Genomic DNA, 22,455 nt, shown 5'->3' with positions numbered 1-22,455 from the left:
GTTCCAAGGGGACAAGAGGACAAGGATGTCAGCAGGTGAAACAGTGTTTGGGGACAAGGATGCCAGCAGGTGAAACAGTGTTTGGGTGGGCACAGGGCAATGTGGAAGTCAGGGCTCCTGAGTTTGCAAAATTAATGACATGATTCTGTGCTCTGAAAAGGTCTGGTGTCTATATTTAAAAAGCAATTATCAATTTCTACTGAATATCTTAATGCTTCTAGGAATAAATATGAAAGTTTAACAACCTGCATCTGTAAAACCACCACCAAGAAGTAGGAAGTTTTAAGCATATGCCAGAACTGTCAGCTGTCAACAATAAAGCAAAATTGGTGAAAGACCATGGCAGCGCTGCAATTCTCTGAAGATTGAACCAGATATACAAGCAAGGAGTGAGCCTTGTGGGCTTTGTAATCACTCAGCTGCCAGGACAGCCACCACCATTCCCATCATCAGTAACGCTCCCCATTTCACAAATTACCCTGAAGATTCCAAATGCTTCTCTGCCACATACACTGACTTTACTTCCAGTTAATTTCACATACAAACCTAAAGATAACCAAAATCATGGAACTGGAAGGGACATAAGAGGTCATCTAGTCCACCCCCCTGTCTGTAGCTTCTCAGACATATATTCAGTGCAGAAGAGATGACCAAGGCACTTGGAGAGATGTATCATATCTGTTTGACTACTTTTAATGGTGTGCATCAGAGAAGTGTGGGGCAGGGCCATGGATCATCCCCCTCATAGCTGGAAAGATAGGGATGCCCTACTGTTCTCCTCCCAGCTGCTAAAGGGAGCCAAACAGTGTGGTAGCTATATTGGGAGTGCTCGCTTGTCCTGGCCTCTCCAGACTCCCTTTTGCCTGGCTGAGCGCGTGGCACTCCAGGGCGCTTCTCCACTCCCCCTCTCGCCTGGCTGAGCATGTGGCAGCAGAGTGTGGGCACTGAAGCCTCTTCTGCCACCACCCATGGTCCCCACTCCAGGGCGCTTCTTGAATCCCCCTCTCGCCTGCCTAAGGTTAACCTTCGGCTGGCTGAACCCACCATGGAGTCCACCGAGGAGAGGAATTCGCAGGTAAGCTCAAATTTCCCCTTTCTCAAAATGGCTCCGCCTGGGTCACTTTGCCCTTTTTCAAAATGGTGCCACCCAGGTTTGCCCTTTTTCAAAATGGCGCTGCCAACTTCATTTTGCCCTTTTTCAAGATGGCGGCCGCCATCTTATCGCGACCCACCAGAAATTCAATCATGTCCCACCAAGTGGGTCGTGACCCACAGTTTGAGAACCTCTGCCATAGGGATTATCACAGTGGCTTACAGTTAATCAAAACAATAATAGTGATATCATGAATGGGAACAATACCAATCAAACATCAAGGCTGCAATTAAGTTTTCTTCTGTGACTATTATTATTATTATTATTATTATTATTATTATTATTATTATTAAACAGTATTTATATACCGCTTTTCAACTAAAAGTTCACAAAGCGGTTTACAGAGAAAAATCAAATAACTAAATGGCTCCCTGTCTCAAAAGGGCTCACAATCTAAAAAGATGCAAATGAATACCAGCAGACAGCCACTAGAACAGACAGTGCTGGGGTGAGGTGGGCCAGTTACTCTCCCCCTGCTAAAAATTGAGCACCCACTTGAAAAAGTGCCTCTTACCCAATTAGCAGGGGTATTGAAACACACACACACACACAGAGAGAGAGAGAGAGAGAGAGAGAGAAGATTTGTTGATGAGGGGAGCGTTGTGTTAAATAGGAGGGTAAATTTAAATCAAAATATACATAATCCAAACACGTGGGTCAGGTGCCAGTTGATTTAGGGCAGCAGAAAATGTTAGGCAGATTAAAGATTTTCTGAGAAACTCTGGAACAATCTCTTGGACTTGACTTTTGGCACAAGTCCCCAAAAGGTCAACCATCCCTGTTGCATTGCAAGATGCACTAGCAGCTACCAGGAGGAGAGTTCCACAGGCAGATAAGTAAAAAAAAAAGAGGATGGTAGTGGATGGGATGGCTTTTCAAGGAGTGAGGGAGACCAGGGGAAGGAAGAGGAAGGCTGCTGCCAAGATTATTGCAGCTGATTAATCAGCTTGTTAATCAGCTGATTAATCAGCTTATTAAGCAGCCACTTAATATGATTGTAAGGCCACACCTGGAGTATTGTGTCCAGTTCTGGTCGCCGCATCTCAAAAAAGACATAGTGGAAATGGAAAAGGTGCAAAAGAGAGCGACTAAGCTGATTACAGGGCTGGGGCACCTTCCTTATGAGGAAAGGCTACGGCATTTGGGCCTCTTCAGCCTAGAAAAGAGACGCCTGAGGGGGGACATGATTGAGACATACAAAATTATGCAGGGGATGGACAGAGTGGATAGGGAGATGCTCTTTACACTCTCACATAATACCAGAACCAGGGGACATCCACTAAAGTTGAGTGTTGGGCGGGTTAGGACAGACAAAAGAAAATATTTCTTTACTCAGCGTGTGGTCGGTCTGTGGAACTCCTTGCCATAGGATGTGGTGCTGGCGTCTAGCCTGGACGCCTTTAAAAGGGGATTGGACAAGTTTCTGGAGGAAAAATCCATTACGGGTTACAAGCCATGATGTGTATGCGCAACCTCCTGATTTTAGCAATGGGCTATGTCAGAATGCCAGATGCAAGGGAGGGCACCAGGATGAGGTCTCTTGTTATCTGGTGTGCTCCCTGGGGCATTTGGTGGGCCGCTGTGAGATACAGGAAGCTGAACTAGATGGGCCTATGGCCTGATCCAGTGGGGCTGTTCTTATGTTCTTATGTTCTTATTGCTGGGCTTTGTTTTGAACAGGGTCACAAACTTCAATCAAACATTTAATTGATCTAGCCAACTTTAATCAACTAGCTAAAGCTGCAATCCTACAAATGTTAAGTGCTATTGAACTCAACGGGACTCACTCCTCAGCAAACAAGCTGAGAAGCATGCTAAGTTGCTTTTGTTGATTTGCTGATGATGCTTGATTTTAACTGAGTGACAGCATATGTATAGAGAGTGGGCCAAAGATTAAGGACACACTTGTTTCTTTTTGGCAGCTATTTTGTTTGTGGTGTGTTGTTGAGAAATCAAAAAACAGAAAAGATTACAGCTGATCCTTATTTCAAAGAAAGAGTCTGAAAGTAAGCAGCATATGATCTCAACATTTCAAAAAAGTGCCCAGTATGGAAGTATGGAGATGGGAGGGAGGGAGGCATTCCAGGGCTGGGGAAGGGTGGGTGGCGGGGAGTGGGCCAGGATCCGATGGTTATGCCAGATCCTAACCCTGTTCCCGGGCTGCCCTGGCAATCCCAGGCTACTTGGATTTGTGCCACCTCTGGAGGTGGCATCGATCCGAGTAGTCCCATTGGGGCTGCTGCCGCTTTACCTGAATTAAGGGGAAGTGATTCCCCTTGGCCCAGGCTGAGCCACTAAGGACACAATCCTAACCCCTTCTGTTAGTGCTTTCCAGCACTGACATAAGGGCAATGCAGCTCTGAGGTAAGGAAACAAACATTCCTTTACTTTGAGGAGGCCTCCGCAAGTGACACCCAACTGCAGGATGCAGCACATGTCCCATTGGCACTGCTATGCCAGTGCTGGAAAGCACTGACATAAGGGGTTAGGATTGCGCCCTAAGTGCCCAAACCTTGAACTGGATACAGCGCAGGCCCACTGGCCTGCCTGTTCCAGCACAAGTTAGGATTGCACTGCACATCTCTTCGTTGACTGTCAGCGGGGTTCACATGATCTTCCAAGCAGAAACATTCCTTTTACATGGAGCTGGTTTGGACAAACTGACTTCCATCATATTGAGGACAGCATGAATGCACCTCCCTGTCCTCCTGGCCTGCCAGCCCATCCTCTACCACTGCTGTAAAGTGATATTAAAGTGCTGTAGAATGCCATAAAGTGATATTGACACACAACCTGTGCATATACATGTAGGCCACATGGGTGTGGTTGATTTCTTGGGGGAAAGATCTGCGCAAGGCCAACAAAGGCAGGATCAAGGAGCCCGTAGGTGGGGCGTGACAGGCACATATGGGTGGCCTTCCATGCAATGCTAGCAGTTTGGTCCAAATCGACCCATAGAAAACTAGCTGTCAGGTGCAAGAGTTCTAGTGTAACATTTCCCCCTGACATATCAATATTGTCATGAGCAGGAATCTAAAGCAGAGTATTCAGTCACGTGAGCCTCTCCCTTGCAATCTAGGGACACATTCTTACTGCCTTCAAGAACACTAGGTCAATGGGTTGGTTCACATATTGAGCCTTCTCTTAACAGGATAGCTTGGAAGCCCTGTCCCCAGTCCCAGATGTGTAAAGGATCTCTAGCAATACTAATCAGTGTAGGATGGGGACTGCCTCCATCTTGCTCAGGCTGTGCATAAGTATATTCTTCTGCCTGTCTTACTGCCTTTCTCATCCTCAGGCACATGCCTTATGTGCTCTCTCTCTCTCTCTCTCTCTCTCTCTCTCTCTCTCTCTCTCTCTCTCTCTCTCCTGAAAAAGAGCAATCCCTCACTGTCCAAGGAGCCTCCCTCAGCCCCGGATGTTTCCCTTGTGGTCAGAGGCCCTGAAATAAGCTCCTCTAATGGGTGTGTGGGCTGTGGCTGCCGCTCACTCTGCCCGAAGCCCGACTTGCCTTTGCCAGCTGCCACTGGGCTCCAGACAGCTCAGCAGCAGAGGGGATCGGGGATGCCACAAGCATGTGGAACCTACCTCCCATCGCTTTTCCTGCTGGAGTCAGGACAGAAATACCAGGGAGGAGGGTGGTGAGGGGGAAGAGGAAGAATAACTTTGGCTCACAAAGGGTTTCCTGCAATAACACACAGCTGCGGACACTGTGGGAGTCAACAGGATTCCTGAAGAAGTTGAAAGGTGGCTGACCCACACCCTTGGGCCAGTGCTGAAGTTGTAAACAGAGAAATGCTGCAGCTCCAACTTGTCCTCTGACCCAGAAGTCTAGCTTGTGGCAGTCATTCAACATGGGCGCACAAACAGCACAGAGAAAGAGGCAAACAAGCACTTTCAGGGAGAACTGTGCAGATGCCCTCGCTCTCCTGTGTTTAGCCAGGCAGTGGCTAAGAGATGGAGGTGTGAATCAGGAAGCTCCTAGTTCGAATGTCACTTCTGCCAGGAACTCACTTGGTCCCCTTGGGCAAACCACTCCCTCTCAGTCTCAGTTGCATTGCCCACAACTGCAGTATGGGATAATCCTACTAGTTTGCTTTGCAGTGCTGTTGTAAGGATGACAAGAACATAATGTCTGTGAAGCACTTGAATATCTGAAAGTGGCATTTTAAAAGGTGATGATTATTATATCATCATCTTGTTTTATTATCATCATCCAACCCCACTCTCCACATATGGTACCTTACTGTCCCTTAAATTAGTCTGTTACTGGGAATATTTGTACTTTTTGAAAGGGAGACAATTCCCCATGAGATAACAACCCTGAGCTGTGGTAATGCTAGCTAAAAACAGCGTGGGTGTTATTGAGGGCCAAACCATGTGAATTTTTTCTTCTTGAAAACAGCAGGGTGGGGTGGACCTCATGGTCAGAACTGGGGCACACAGGGAGGGGGAAGTTCATTCTTTCCCTATGTTCTGTTTTGATGCTGAAAACCACCGCTCTGCTCATGAAGCAAAATTGCTGATTCAGGGGCAAATTCCCACTTTCATGGGCTCATTTTGGGGATAAAACAGCATATGGAGAAAGAATGCACTTCCCCTTTCCTGTACACCTCAGTTCTGATTGGGATCACCACCTGGCTAGGCTGCCTTAAGGAAAAAGGTTGAAAGCCTAGCTTGGCAGCACACATTGTAGTTTGGCCCTATGATAATGCAAAAGGGATACCTGTTACAATAAAGACCCCAGAGGTTTGACTGTGGCTTTCAAGCACGTGAATCAGCTGGACCTTTCACATTGCATGGGCACAGCCCATCCTGCTACACATTCTCTGCCCCAGGGGGGTCACGTAGGCAGCCCCAAGGTCAACCAGCAGGGTAGGGATAAAGCAGTTCACTCAGGCTTTGGGGGCCCAAGGCCAGGATCCTAGCCACAAGAACACAGTGCACAATTTGTTTGCTTGGTCCTGTATCCCTTTTTGCCTCTCCCATGGCATATCCGCAGATGGTTTGGCCAGAGTTGGCTCACATCTTCCTCCAAAACCTCTGGCTCAACTCCCTCTTTAATTAACAGACAGCGTACTGTTGCTTTTTTAAAAAGCGTGCCTTTTTTTAATATGCCTCTTATTCTCCCATGTAGACTCTGAAAATAAAAGTTGAGACCTAGACCGCTGATATGCCCTGAACGGCTTTCTCTTGGAATCAACACAACCTACAACCATATGCGCGAGGCAGGCCCCAGAACACAAACCTCCTTCGAAGTCACTGGAGGCCTTGTGTCCTCTCTTTTCTGTGCGACCACCCCAATGCTGAATGTGTGTAACCTGATCGCATTTCATGCAAGCACCAGGCATTGCAAAAATAGGCAGTAGGCTCTCTCTCTCTCTCTCTCTCTCTCTCTCTCTCTCTCACACACACACACACACACACACACGCACACACACACACACACACACACGCACACACAGAGTCAGACACAAACCATGTACACTTCATAAGCAGCCTGTCAGCCTCAACATGCATCAACGCCCATCACAGCCACTGTGCCCAACAGAGACATGTATTCTCATAGGCTGCTTCGCTTGCCCATCAGTAGCTTGAACTGGGCCTCTGATGTTCTGGAAGCTGGGCTTCAGAGCTTAGTGGTTTGCTCCCCTTCCCTGATTCCCTCTGACCTACTGTCTAATTAGCACCAAGGCCTGGGGCTAAAAATACCTTTGAGCACAGGGCTGGGCAGGCTCCGCTGTGTTCCTTTCTTGTTTTGCTGGCAGTGTGGTCACCACGGGGAGTGGGTGAGACCCACCCAGCCTCCCCATGCCAACCTGGCACATTGCAAACTTAGGCCACAAGGCTGCACCACCAACGCTATTTCTGTTCCTTTGCATTGGCACTTCTCGCTCGCTTTTCGCCTGGGATATTCATGGGGTTCCAGCCTGCAACCTCAGTTCTCAGAAAGGACACTAATGGAGGCCTTTGTAGAATGCGCAAAGCACCCAGCAGCAGAAACTGCATCAATCCATCCATCCATTTATAAAATACCATCAATGTACATGCAGCTTTACAGAGAATGAGAGGATAGGTCTAATGCCCCGAAGTGCTTACAGTTTAGAAGCATCAGAGGAAAGGTATTAAAATGAAAACATGGGCAAGCAGGGGAATAATATGTTTGTTTCAGTTACATGTGCTTAAATTTAGTTGCCATAGGGAAAGAGCACTTGGGTGTTGTGCCAATGGTGCCATGGAAAAGGTGAGTTTTAAGAAGGGAAGGGATACTGCTCCACTCTGGTAATAGAATTAAAGACTCCATGCAGAAAAGAATTAATCCATTTCTCCACATAAAGAAGAAGGCAAACCACTCACAGCTGAAGGATAAGACACATGCCAAATTTTCGCTTAAATAAATGCGGCTTGCTTTCAAATGAAGGTCCGGCAAAGCATTAAATAATGCTTTGCCGGATCAAAGTGAGGGTCCATTTAGTCCATCGGTCTGTTTCAACAGCAGCAAGTCAAATGCCTCCAAGTGTTCACAAGCACTGTATAAAGATGGTGTGCATCACCTCAAAGGTATATTGCCTCTGTACACGGAGGTTCCATTTTGCTGTTTAAGCAAATCTGGTCGGTCACAGATGAATTTCTTTCTTTCTTTCTTTCTTTCTTTCTTTCTTTCTTTCTTTCTTTCTTTCTTTCTTTCTTTCTTTCTTTCTTTCTTTCTTTCTTTCTTTACTTTCCTATCTATGTCAGAGCTGATTAGCATAATCAAACCAATGTGACCTGGTCCACATCCTGGTTCAGTCATCAACGTATACAGTGACCTACGGAAAGTCATTATCCTCTTAGCCTCAACTCCCCCGTGTACTATAGATACAATAATGACCTACCTTACAGGGTTGTTGTAAGGATTTCTGAAATACTACATGTGATGTGCTTTGGGCATTCAGGAAACTTGCTACGTAGATATTGTTCTTGTTACCCAACCATTTTACCCAACCATTTCCTCTTCCTATGAAGCCTGCTCCTTTAAACCCTAGGACTCTCCTAATTGCCTCTGCCAGCAACTCACTTCCAGGGCAAGGAAGCTGTGTGGCAATCAGGATGTGTTTGGAATGGGTGTGTCTGTTTTTGGGGGGGAGAGAGCTTCTTTTTTGGTGGAACAGCCAGGGCAGTCCCTTCTCTGCACCGGGCCTGCCATTGCTCTGTGGCCCAGGCTTGGTTTAGATGAATCATCATTTTCAGTGAACACACAAACCATAATTAGCTTTGGAATATAAATATGGAAAGTTCGGCGAATGTTACTGACCAATATAGCTCCCTGGCTCATTATCTGCACCCAGGCTGCTCTGCACAGCTATTTTCTGAACAAAGGGCCTCACTTTCCAGTTATTTAAATAAAGCTCATGGAGATTTATGGGACATAAAGGCTGAGAAGCAGAGGCTGAGAAGAGATGGAGGCTGGCGAGGAGATCCTGGACTATTTAGCAAAGCTGTTCTGGAGCCAAAATCTCCCCCTCAAAGAAGAACTTTGAACACTTCACAGGAACTATCCTGGCTCTTCCATGAAGTGAGGAATGGATGGAATAGGAGAACAAACACATGGTCATCTCAGCAAGCTTGAGCAAACTCTAGGCCCCAGAACCATAAGGACGTGAAGAAGCTACATTGGAAGGTCATTCCACTATACAAAGTTTTTCTAAAATCAAATGCTAACCCCCTGCTAACTGGGCAAGAGGAACTTTTTCAAGTGGTGCTCCTCTTGTATTTAGCAGGGGGGAAGTAACTGTTCCTTTTCACCCTTGCACAAGATTTTTTCTGTTGACTGTTTTCTGCTCTTCTGCATCTTAGACTGTGAGCCCTTTTAAGAACATAAGAACAGCCCCACTGGATCTGGCCATAGGCCCATCTAGTCCAGCTTCCTGTATCTCACAGGATACATGGACTTTTGGGACAGGGAGTCATTTAGTTATTTGATTTTTTTTGTAAACCGCTTTGTGAACTTTTTTGTTGAAAAGAAGTATATAAATACTATTGTTGTTGCTGATGATGATGATGCTCCAGTTGTTCTTCAAGTTTGTAAAAACAGAAGAAGGACCAAGTGTCTTCTTATTCCAGCACCCAGTTTCTAGCAGTGGTCAGCCAGATGCCTTCAAGAAGCCAACAAGAAAAGCGTGAAGATGACAACCATGGTTTGTCTTCAGCCCCCTGAACATGGAGGCATCTGACTAATAGTGATTGATAAACACTAGCATCCCCCCTCCCACTAAACTAGTGGGCATCACTACATCCCATGGCAACAAATTACATAAGCAAATATGTACAATTGTGGCTGCAATCCTATGCACACTTTCCTGGGAGTAAGCTCCACGGAACACAGTGGGAGTTATTTCTGAGTAGACATATATAGGATTGTGCTGTCATTAAAGAACTTTGCCCTGAATCTGGTGCCTATCCGTTTCTCTGTCCACTTTCTCTTCACCATTCATCATTTCATTAGCCTCTATCATGTCACCCCTTAGCCCTCTTTTTTCCCCTAAACTGAAAAGGCTCAAGCACTGTAGCACCTCCTTCTACGGAAGGTGCTGCCATCCGGTGATCATGATCCCATGATTGCTTCTGTCTGCACCACTTCCAGCAAAAGGGCAGGTAGCCATTCCTCTCACAACTGTGCAAGTCCCCTGAACTAGAGATTCATTGAAGCCTGGATCCAGAGTTTTCCAGTGGTTCTTGGGGGTGGGGGCTGGCTTTTAATAAATGGAGCTAAGTAGATCACAGGCAACTTTTTAATTCAACACAGCATGCTGTATTTTCTATTTTACCACTTGCATTCTATTGGTTCTATTTGTTTTTCTACTGGTTTTCCTGGAATCTATCTCAGTACTTCTTGCCGGAGGAGGAAGTTCCCTCTATGGCAGGGGTGCTCACTTTTTTGGCACGAGAGCTACTTTGAAACCCTGCAAAGCCCGGAGATCTATCAGAGATTTTTTACAATGTTCGCACCATCATAACATATAACATTTATGTGTACAATGTATGTTGGTGTACCTTGCATAACCGCATGAGCCAATATTGCACAACACAACATAATTAACTATAAACATTTTTTGTAATTACTTGAGTTTACTTTGATGACTTGCACTGAAGTGAATCAGCCAAGGATGCATAGTCCGGACAGTAGCTGCTGACAGCCAGCCTCAAGCACACTTCCAAATGTTCATCAGTCATGGTGGAACGGTACTTGGACTTAACGATCTTCATGTCGGAAAAGGCTGACTCACATAAATAAGTGGAGCCCTTCCTGCCTCAGGTGCTCTTATATCCCTGAGGGCCCTATTGCCTTCAAGTGGCTGCAGCTGTGCAGCACACTCTGCTGGACGCCCAGGCCTTACCCTTAAAGGGGCCACTGCTGACACCACATCTACCTCCTCACCAGATCTTCCTCGATTCCAATACAAGTGGGGGGGGGGAGCAGATCTCCATACATACCAGTGCAAAAACAGGGGAAAGGTAAGTCAGCCCCAGTAGAGTCAATGGGGCTCACTCCCAGGGATGTGTGGACTGGAGAGAAGCCTGGCAGCGGCTCCTCTCCAGGTCTACTCACGAGTCAGCCCCAGTAGAGTCAACGGGGCTCACTCCCAGGGATGCGTGGATGGGAGAGAAGCCTGCGATCGACTCATTTTGCCTCGCGATCAACTGGTAGATCGCGATCGACGTATTGAGCACCCCTACTCTATGGAGACACAGAGAGTTGCCAGAGAAGGTGCAGCTTTTTTACCTGGGCTTCACTGATGTGTGTGTCCTGATTAAACCAGGTGGCAGGATGATATCCTATTCCCTGGGAACTATGAGCTATGCAATTTGGGGAGAGTGGATAACTCACTGGTAGTGTGAATGACTTACACACATAATATCCTTGATTCAGTCCCTAGTCAAAAGACTCTCAGATGGCCAAGCTGGAAAGACATTTCTCTGAGGCTCTAGAGCAGGGGTCCCCAAACCCTGGCACTGGGGACACGCGGCCCTCAAGGACTCCCAATCTGGCCCTCAGGGAGCCCCCAGTCTCCAATGAGCATCTGGCCCTCGGGAGACTTGCTGGAGCCTGTGCTGGCCTGATGCAACTGCTCTCAGCGTGATGAGAGCAGCTCTCAGCTGGCCTGATACAACTGCTCTCTGATGGCCAACTATTTGACCTCTCATGAGCTGTGGGATGAGGGCTCCCTCCACTACTTGCTGTTTCACATCTGTGATGCAGCATTGGCAGCAAAGGAAAGGCTGGCCTTGCTTTGTGCAAGGCCTTTTATAGGCCTTGAGCTATCGCAAGACCTTCATTCATTCATATAAGTGCCATCTCTAATAGATTCATTTATGTAAATACATTCAAATTTGAAACCTAAATAATAATAATAATAATAATAATAATAATAATAATAATAATAATAATAATAATAATAATAATAGTAAAGTAATTCTTTTTTTCCCTGTCCCCTGACAGTGTCAGAGAGATGATGTGGCCCTCCTGCCAAAAAGTTTGAACACCCCTGCTCTAGAGCATGCTGCCTGCTGCGGTCAGTCTTAACCCGGCTGGGTCAATGGTCTGATTCAGCATAAGGCAGCACTATCAGATATTTATATACTTTGTGTGGTATATATTGCTGCTCAGCTAACCATATGACAATTTACTTTCTTGCAAGCCTTTTTCATTCTCTCTAAGGCAGTAATTCCCAAACGTTTTATCACTGGGATCCACCTAAAAAAAAGTTTCACTTTACCACCTGCTCAAGCCTCTGTGGCTATAATGGTGATTGGGCAGCAGTATGCCCAGTAGCATAGCTACAGGGGGGCACAGCACTAAGTTTTGCAGGGTGCCTCAACACACTGTGTAAGCTACCCCTCCCCCTCACCATTGGAGCCATTCCCTGCAGTGAGAGCAAAGCAGAGGAGATGCCTCCACTTTGCTGTCACCGCTGGGAATGGCTTCAATGCCAAGGAGGAAGGGAGGCTTACGCAGCACGTTAAGGCACCCTGCAAAACTTAGTGCTGTGCCCCCCTGTAGCTATCTACTCTCCCAAAGTAGCAGGTTGTTTAACCCTTGATGCATATAGCCTAATCTACCCTGTCAGTTTCGCAAACCACCAAAAATTGGATCATGACCCACTGATGGAACCACAGTATGAGTACCTCTAAAGGTGCCCTAAGGGATAGGGTACAAAAACTACTGGATAGGAAGATAGTATAGGGCACCTTCGAAGAAGAAAATTCCAGGAAAAATTCTCTCTCTCTCTCTCTCTCTCTCTCTCTCTCTCTCTCATTTTGTGTGTGTGTGTGTGTGTGTGTGTGTGTGTGTGTGTGTGTGAGAGAGAGAGAGAGAGAGAGAGAGAGAGAGAGAGAGAGAGAGAGAATTGTGCACATACCTCCTTGGGTCTCAACTAGTGATGCATACTGAAGTGTGACTTGATTGGCAGATTGGCTAGTGGTCATTCAAGCACTGAGATTGACCCATGTACCACTAGCTGCTGATCACTGGTATAAATCCAGCCTGAAACCCTTTACTTTGGAAGGACAGGGATATGCCCATACAGTGGTATCTATGAGCTAACCATCCTGTTACAACAGGGCTAATGTTATTGCTTGCATGGAGAAGTGGGGGTGGGTGGGTTAGACTTTGAAGAATAAGAATTGGTTCTTCGGCTTTCAGGGGGCGCACAGGGGAGCATAAGTGAGATCATATACCGGCCAGGGCAATCTCTGTTCCCCCCAAAAGGTTCCAAGCCACACTCCTTCAGCCCCATCCCAGCTCTGACCGCATGCTGAGAATGGTTCCCTAATTGCAGGCTCCAATGTGAGGCGGCCAGGCCAGGCTGCCGAAAGCCACATGAGAAGGCGACACTAGGGTAAGAGGAGGCTCCAGGCCTGGCTCAGAGCCCCCACCCCACCCCCATTGCAGACGTCATGTGGCAGTGATTGAGCTGTGGTTGCGAGACCTCATCAAAGCTCTGGTCCTTGCATACAGCAAGCGGGAAATTAGGAGGGGGGAGAGTCAAGGAGCTTGCCGTAAAGGGTTAAAGGGCTCCAGCCTTCATTCTTAGCCATTGACAGATTATCTGCTAGTACCACTCTTTGTAAAAGGCATTTTTTCAAGAGTTCCACATATGCTAATCATCTGCACTTGAATTCTCTCTCTCCTCATCCCTTGCTGCATACCCAAAGGAGAGAACTCCCCACCCCCATACAAGTAACCAGATTGTTTTAAAAGAGCCAAGAGCCAGTCCCATTGCAGGATTTGCACAGGAGCTCTGGGGTACACAGCCCACATTTGAACTGAAATGCTATGGTCCATCACTTGGGCCCCAGTATATACGTGCTACAGAAAAGGTGGTATTTATTCAAACTGCTGTGTCCTGCCTTTCTGTCCCAAAACATGAGACTCCCATAAGAGCCCCGCTGGATCAGGCCAAAGGCCCACCTAGTCCAGCTTCCTGAATCTCGCAGTGGCCCACCAAATGCTTCGGGGAACACACTAGACAACAGATAAAACCTGTGTCCTGGTGCCCTCCCCTTCATCTGGCAGTCAGAGGCAGCCTGCCTCTAAAACCAAGAGTTTGCACATACCCACCCCAAGGCAGCTAACAATCAGAGTTTAAAAAAAAAAATCAGGGTAAATGAAATTAACACAAGAGTAGCAGCAGAGCAGACAACATGACAGAGTCCTTCAGTGGTAGAATGGATTCCGACTACAGCTGGGAGACCTGGTTTTGACTTCTCTTTTATGTTGAGAGTTCCCTGCAAACTGCTGGCAAAGGACTGATAAAACATTTCTCCCTGCAGTGCTAGTTTTGTATTTGCAGAGAGACCTTTGAGGGGAGGGGGTGAAGGAGCATTTGAAGCTTGCCCATCTGAAGTGGTACAGTCCCATCTACTAGTAATTCCCACTTCTTTCTCCTGCATCTGTAGATCAGACCTCAGAGTCAGCTTGGGGAGGCGGAACAGCTGCTTCAAAATGCCTTTTGTGATTGGCTAGGTGTCATGGGACAGCCTCCCACCTACTATATAAAAGCCTGATGGGCAGGTTCTGGTCTTTGGTTTGAAAATGCCAAATGCTGGCTCCCCATTGGCTGGTTTATCCAGTGTAAATGAAGTCTGGCCTGTTGACTATTAATTCAGGCTTCATGCAGGCGTTGGTAACATCACAGGGTTTTGTTTTGTTTTTAAATAGCATCGTATAGTACTGCCTCTGACAGGACTCTTAAAAAAACAAGGCCTGCAACAGGATTCTGGGTTGTACTTAAGGGGCAAATGCAGTTATTTCACCATGCCTGACTACAATGCACTGTGAAGTTTGATTTAAACTTAAGGCTCAGCCACACAGTAATTATAAAGACTTGTCACTAGTTGGCAACCTTCAGTTTCGAAAGACTATGGTATCACGCTCTGAAAGGTGGTTCTGGAACAGCGTCTAGTGTGGCTGAAAAGGCCGATTCAGAAGTGACAATCCCTTCCACACTGGGAGCAAGTGCAGTCTGTCCCTGGTCTGTCTCCCTGGCTATGGGCCTTCCTTCTTTGCCTCTTTGCCTCAGACTGTTGGCCAAGTGTCTCTTCAAACTGGGAAAGGCCATGCTGCACAGCTTGCCTCCAAGCGGGCCACTCAGAGGCCAGGGTTTCCCACTTGTTGAGGTCCACTCCTAAGGCCTTCAGATCCCTCTTGCAGATGTCCTTGTATCACAGCTGTGGTCTACCTGTAGGGCGCTTTCCTTGCACGAGTTCTCCATAGAGGAGATCCTTTGGGATCCGGCCATCATCCATTCTCAGGACATGACCGAGCCAATGCAGGCGTCTCTGTTTCAGCAGTGCATACATGCTAGGGATTCCAGCACGTTCCAGGACTGTGTTTTTTGGAACTTTGTCCTGCCAGGTGATGCCGAGAATGCGTCAGAGGCAGCGCATGTGGAAAGCATTCAGTTTCCTCTCCTGTTGTGAGTGGAGAGCCCATGACTCGCTTCAGTACAGAAGTGTACTCAGGACGCAAGCTCTGTAGACCTGGATCTTGGTATGTTCCGTCAGCTTCTTGTTGGACCAGACTTGTCACACAGAAGGGGAATCTGTGTGTTCTCTCATTGAGGCAAAATGTGCAGCTTTTCCTCGACGCTTTCCCACGACTAGCATTCACACAGCTGCACATGCAAGAGGGTCAGCAGAGGTGAGAAGCAACAGTTCCCCCTTTGGAGAGAAAGCATGAAAAGTGGGTGTGCAGCCGGCTTATGGCATTTTCTCTTGGCACTTCTTTGCTCACCTGCCTATCATGCAGGCACAAACCATTTCTTGTCTACAGCCTTTTGTCCCACATGGAGTGCGTGCAAAGCTTAGATCTATGCAGCAAACATTCATTTTGCGCAAGAAGCCAAATCTCCAACTGAAATAACGAGACATTGCATACTTATTACAGCAGTAGTCCCAATTTGCACCAGCTGCTTTGAAGCAGTCTTGAATGTGCAGACATTGGCTCTCCTGTTCACACAGCTGAGCAAGTGCAATTGCTTCCTCTAGATGGCAGTAGGGCACCTAGAGCGCACATAAGGATTTTCAGCTCCTGAGCATATCATGTTTTACTTTTCTTTTTCAAGGGAACCAACTAGTGTTGAATCTAAAGCCAAGTTACTATTCACATTATCTCGTTCAGTGGTTCCCAAACTTTTTAGCGCCGGAACCCACTTTTTAAAACACTCTATTGCAGTGATTTTCAAACACTGTGCCGTGTGGCACATTAGCATGCCACAAATGGTGCACAGATGTGCTGTGGGAGTTTAGGATAGGGTCGTATATTACTAGGGCCATTGGAAGATGTGAGCCCCCTGCCAGCAGCTTGCTGTGCATTGTCAATTGTCAAAAAACTGATGGTGTGCCCTGAAAATTTTACTGCCTTGTTGGAGTGCCATGAGATGAAAAAGGTTGAACATTGCTGTTCTGTTGGAACCCACCTAGTTTTACAAGACTTGAAACAAATCTAGAAATAATTTTTCTTTGTTTTTATTTCTTTATTTACAAAAAAGATCCATTTCTTTTAATGAGGCAGCCCTAATGACTTTTAATGAATGCACTCGTTCCTTTCCCATTTCTACCCAGAAAAAAAAAAATCTTCTGTTTTTTTTTTTTATTCTTTATTAGGAGACATCAGCTGAGACACATTTATCTCTCTATATCAGTCATTTTCAACCACTGTGCTGTGTCACATTGGTGTGCCGTGAATGGTCTTCATGTGTGCCGCGGGAGTTTGGGGGAGGGTCATTTATTAGTAGGGCCATGGGGGATGTGAGCCCCCCACCAACAGCATGGTGCGCTTTGTCAATTGTCCAGAAACTGATAGTATGCCTTGTCAGTGTGCCGTGAGATGAAAAAGGTTGAAAATCACTGCTCTATATTTACACATGCTTGCAAACTGCAGGGACTCAGCTCCTTGTAAACAACAGAAGCTGAGCTATTTATAGGGCAATTAGCTCCTTCAGTTTGCAAGGTAATTGCTAATTGCTCTGCAAAGAATGCAATTCCTGCTGTTTGCAAAGTAGCTATGAGCTCTTTTGCAGGGCTATTAGCAGCGATTGTATCTTCAAACTCTAGGAGCTGAGCTGATTGCAAAGTAATTAGCAACTATCTGATTTTTGAATAGCATGAGGGTTTGACGAAATTAGTTATCTGATCTTGCCATCACCTGTGTTTATACTGGAAGCTCTGCTCAGCACTTCACGACCCACCAAAAATCAGGTCCTGACCCACCACTGGGTCCCGACACACGTAGTCTACTGTTATATTCGTGAACTACAGTTTACTAACGTGATGATCCCTGCTTTTTCCCCTGCCAGTCTCCCAATCCAGACTTTGCATCAAGAAGCACAGTGTTTTTTAAATGGGGTGTGGGTGAAATGCCAGCAGCGGGGCATAACATGTTTTGCCTCTGTTGTTGGTGATAGTGTTGTAAATGGTCAACCCTTAGGGTTTCTTAAAATGTAGATTGTAATCCCACTGAAGATGGCAGGAAGGAGGGAAGAGGTTCAAGATGAAATGCAACAAAGAGAGCAGGCAGATAAGGAAATAATAGGGGAAGTTGAATAGAAAATGTGTATATCTGGATAGCAGGAGACAGGTAGAAGTAACATAGTTAAGCACATAAGCTATGTGCTGGAGAAACCCTGGTTCACGTCTTAACTCTTCCATGAATTCACCATGAGTTCAGGCAGGTTGCTTGCACAATCTGTCTCAGTGTCAGCTCCCCTTGTGCAATATGGAGATAAGACTAAACATATAGACCTCGTCTTGAAGCCCAGGAACCAAGAGTTGAAGGAACACACATAGTAGTGCTGGTCAGGGGCAGCCCAAATTGATCCAACCCCCCCCTCCCCCAAGAACACTGAAATTCTGCCGCTGACACCCAAATTCCGTGGCCCATTTTCTAACTCTGTCAGTACATATGCCTTCTGAACTTGCACAAGAAGAGGGTGGGGAAGCCAGGTGGAATGGCCAGGCCAGCCAGTAGTGGTCAAGCGTGAGGTGCAGGGCATCCCCTTCAGCTTTCCTCTTCCCCCAGTCTGCTACTTGAGGTTCAGCTGGCTTCATGGCTGAGTTGGCCCTGGTGAGGTTTCATGAGCTCTTGCGGGGAAGGCTTCTTGCAGAGCAGCCCCACAATGTGTCACAGGTTGCATTGCGGCACAAGGAACATGCTGAATGGACAAGATACTGGCTGTAGCACACACATCATTTGGTGGACGGTAAAAAGGGATCAAAAAGACCGATAGAAAGTCTTGCACAACAGCAGGTGCAGCTGGAGGAACACCTCTAAATTTGGGGGTGGCTTTTCTCACGCAACAGATCCATCCATCAAGTTAGAAACAGCCTGGCTGCATGAGCAGAACAAGCTTTCCACTCACATAGGGGCACTTTTGGATCCAAGCAATGGCATGAGGAAAGTGCGATATGAATGCAAAGGAGCTCAGTGAGAGGGTCCTCCTACATGTAGGAAAGACTTAGGAGAAGGTTGGGATTCATAAAATTGACAGGACACCATTTGTCACAGCAGAGGTGTAATGGCTTAAAGGTGGCTTCAGTTTATTTCATGAACCGATGCTACTGAGAAGCAGGGCAGTGCCCTGAGCACACAGCCTCCCCACCACCACCACCACCAAGCAGCCCTTTTGTACCACTGAAGTGATTGATGACTGTCATCCCATCAAATGCTTGACACTCTTTACATCAAGAGCTGCCTGACCGCACTCCTGTCAGCCGAGGCATGCTTCTACTGTACACAATGAGCGAGCAAGCCAGGCTGAAGGGTTCCGCTAATACGAGAGCTGATGTCAGAAGGAGAGCAAAGCCTGCAATTATAAGCCGCATACTGACAGGCAGAGACTCCAGCTCGTGCCCTGCTCCAAGCGTGTTAATCCAGCAGTTAGCAACTTTCCTTTGCAGAGATCACTTCCTTGGCAGCACTCCACAGCTTCTGACAATGAACTGATTCTGTGAATGCTGGCCTGCCTGTCATCAACAGCTAGGCCTCTTCACAGGGAAGGGCTTCGTGCAGAAATGGGTATTGAGTGTGTGCAAAAGTCAGCAGCCTGAGAATCTCAATTTTCACATTTCCCCCTTTTTTTTAAAGCACATTTTTAGCTCTTCAGGTTGCAAAGATAGGCCTGAAAGTATGTGTGGTCATATTTGGTGAAAGAAACTGGGCACACTGGGCAAACCTTCCAATAATTGAAGCATTGAGCAGAGCATCAGTGTCTTGTTTAGTCCACTGCTCTTTCCCCTAGTAAGCAGAAGCAATTGTACTTCCATAGCCATCCTGTGTTGTGACTTGAAGGTCAGAATGCTCATTCAGCAAAGAGGGAATTTGCATGAGGCGTGAAACTGACTAGGGTCATGGCTAGTGGAAGAACAAACAGGGCTGAAACAAAGTCTGCCCTGGTATTTGCATCTTTGAATGTTAGCGTTGAATATTTTTGAGATGATCTCTGGAAATTTGAATATATGCTGTCAGAAAGGTGATCTCAGCAGGGAGATTTTTCTTCAGCCACTTCTCAGACCTGGCCTTGAGGCTTTCACTGGATGTTGTTGGAGCAAAACCGATAAGAGACAAAGAATGTGCATTTGGAAGCCAGTTTGTCATTAGGAGGCTCCCACATACAAAAATGTTTCTCACTCCGGATTAAAAGGGTACACGCTGTGTTCCAAAACCTGTCACTCCATGCATGATTAAAGTACATGAGGTTGTTTGCATTGGGTTGTTTTAATGTATGAGATATATGTTGATATGTGCTACAGCCCTGTGATATACACATGGTATTGGAGCAGTATGTGCTGTTGATGTGTATGTTGCACAGGCTGGTATGAGAATGCAATCTAGTAAATAATTTTAAAGGTTGTTGTTGGCATCCTTCAGTCTTGGAAGACTATGGTGTCACGCTCTGAATGGTGGTTTTGGAACAGAGTGTCCTCTCCAGTGCGTGAAGCCTGGGTAAAGTAGGTATGGAGGATAGGCTGTTACCCATGCAGCAAATCCCCGCTCTCCACGTCGCTGAAATGGTCCAATGGAAAGGCAGAGGCCAATACGGTTGGTTCCAGCGGCGTCGCAGGAGTTGCCAGAACGTGACTGTGTTCAGCCATGAACTGCCTCAGGGACTCTGGCTCTGGATTTTGCCTCGAGGTTGACTCCTGAAGCCTTTTCCATAACTGGATGTAGCCACAAGGCAGTGGAGGTTTGGGATCAGAGTTTTCCTTCTCTCAGATGAGCTGCCTTCCCAGGCTGACAAGTCCCATCTACCTGGTGGCTGTTTAGTCGCCTCTTACGACAAGTACAGCCAAACCGAGGGCCTATTCTTATCCCCAGCCGCCAGGGGTAAAGGTGCATATATTTTAAAGGTGCATATATTTAAACTGCATATACAAAAAATTAGATGTTTTCATCCACACTAGGAGAGGTATTGACACTGTTAGGGCACAATCGTAACCCCTTATGTCAGTGCTTTCCAGCACTGACTTAAGGGCAATGCAGCTCCGAGGTAAGGGAACAAACATTCCCTTACTTTGGGGAGGCCTCCGTGAGTGACACCCAACTGCAGGATGCAGCACATGTCCCGTTGGCATTGCTATGCCAGTGCTGGAAAGCACTGACATAACGGGTTAGGATTGTGCTCTTAGTCATACATGTGTGAGACGGATTGTCCTCTGTGTGTGTGTGTGTGTGTGTGTGTGTGTGTGTGTAAGGGAGAGAGAGAAAGTTACAGTATTTGTGCTCTGCACTATCTTCCTCAGCCCCCTCCCCCCACCAGCAGTGGGCTAGGGGAGGCGTTGTGACTGATACATCCAGGAACTGCATTTCTGTGGTTCCAACCAAAATTGCTGGAACCAAGTGGTGGAGCCCAATGGCGCTGCCCTGCCCACGGCCCAGTCTTCAGTGGTTACAGTTCCAGTACCAGGCATTTGCCTTCCCTTCCTCCTTCCAACACCCCTCTCTCTTCCATTTGGAGCAATAGGAGAGATCCCCTAGTCATAACAAGCTGCATTCTCTTCTCCATATGGAGGTATTACCTGTCTGCCCCCCTCCCCATTTAAAAACTAGAAAAGGAGCTGGGGCAAGCACCACTGGCACAGTACAGAAGGAAGCAACATATGCTATTAAAGCAGGAGGGAGTCACAGCAGGAGAGGGCTATTTGCCTCCGCGTCCTGCTTGTGGGCTTCCCAGAGGCATCTGGTTGCCTCTAGGACCACGGTCTTTCCAGATGTCTTCTCTAAATCAAGTGGTTTTGATGGGCCCTTGTGGATGATTGTCTGGTGTGCACATGCCTCTTCCTTGTTTATGCAATTTGACCCACAGGGGTGAGAATTTCTTTCTGGGCACTGCAGTGGTGAGGAGCCTCAGATGCACATAAAAGTTGTCTTGCCAGCGGTCTAGGCTGAAGGTCCATTCAGTCCAGCACTCTACTTCCACTGTTGCCCAAGCAGAGGTGTCAGGGGTCAGCTCATAAGTAGGGCAGGAAGGCAGTGGCCCTGTTTGTTCCCAGCATCTGATTTGCAGAGGTGTATCACGCAGGTATGTGTATCTCTTCACATACTGATGTGGAGCATAGCCAATGGCAGCTTCTCAGTACATATATTTCACAGCATATGTACGGGGTACAATAAATGAATGCATATGTGACAACTGATGTGTGACTTTATTTTTTTTCCTACACAGTAGGCAGGGATTAGGCCAAGGACCCGTGCCCACCAGAGAGACCACCCCTGAACCCTCAATACCAGTGATAGTGATAGCACCAGATGTGCTATCAGGGGGCAGCCAGATAGTGCCATGGGGGCCCAGTTCCACATGTTAAACTGTACCCGGTACATACATCCAACCATTAATAGCCTGTACATATGTACAGTTATTTGTATATTCCAGTCAATAAAGACAGGTTGTCTGTAAAGTGCACGCAGATTACACAGGCCCACATTTTTCTTCCTTAAACGTTACCGCAATTCCTGGGTATATTCAGGGTGCTGATTCCAAAAATGGCATCTGTTTTGCCCTATGACGTCTCATTTTGGAGATATAGTATAGCCTCATTAGTGAATGGTTCAAGCAGCTTCCTCATGAGGAAGCCTATACCATGGTTTCTTCATGAGGAAGCTGCTTGAACCATTCACTAATGAGGTTATACTATATCTCCAAAACTAGACATGATAGGGCAAAACAGATGCCGTTTTTGGAATCGGCACCCCAAATTCATATCAAACCACCATAAAGTTTGGGGAAAACTTTTCTGACCCTCAATTTTGTACGCCTGTGTCATTGATCTGTTAAAATGAACCCGGGTACAGGTCATGCCATTCACACAGAACTGTGGACAGCCTAATATGTAAATAGAGCTGTTCTGTATAGAAAAAGCAAAATGTTTGATATTTAACTCTTTCATGTGAAAATACTTCTAGGCTGAGCTGAAAATAAAGAGCTGGTGTTTTAGAGCAGTGGTCTTCAACATTTTTGTGCCACAACCCCAACAAACAAATAAACCAAAGTGTGAGACTGGGGAACCATTGGTGCTCTTGCCCCCCTCCCATCTGCCCACCCCATCACCACCCACTCTTTGCCCCTGTAGTCCTCCCAGCACTGTTCGCTGTAACCAAATATTAGAGAGAGCAGAAAAAGTTACCATGAACTTTGGCACTAGTGAAAGCTATGTTAGCACAGTTGCTAAAAACCTGAGCAGGACTGGGACACCATCTCCTGGTACCTGAAGGGATACACCAGATGCCTCCCCCTTTACCTGGTGGTGCTGTAGTCCAGTGGCCT

Source organism: Tiliqua scincoides, chromosome 2 (assembly GCF_035046505.1).
Source record: "Tiliqua scincoides isolate rTilSci1 chromosome 2, rTilSci1.hap2, whole genome shotgun sequence".
NCBI classification, from domain to species: Eukaryota; Metazoa; Chordata; class Lepidosauria; order Squamata; family Scincidae; genus Tiliqua; species Tiliqua scincoides.
This window is presented reverse-complemented; position numbering follows the sequence as displayed.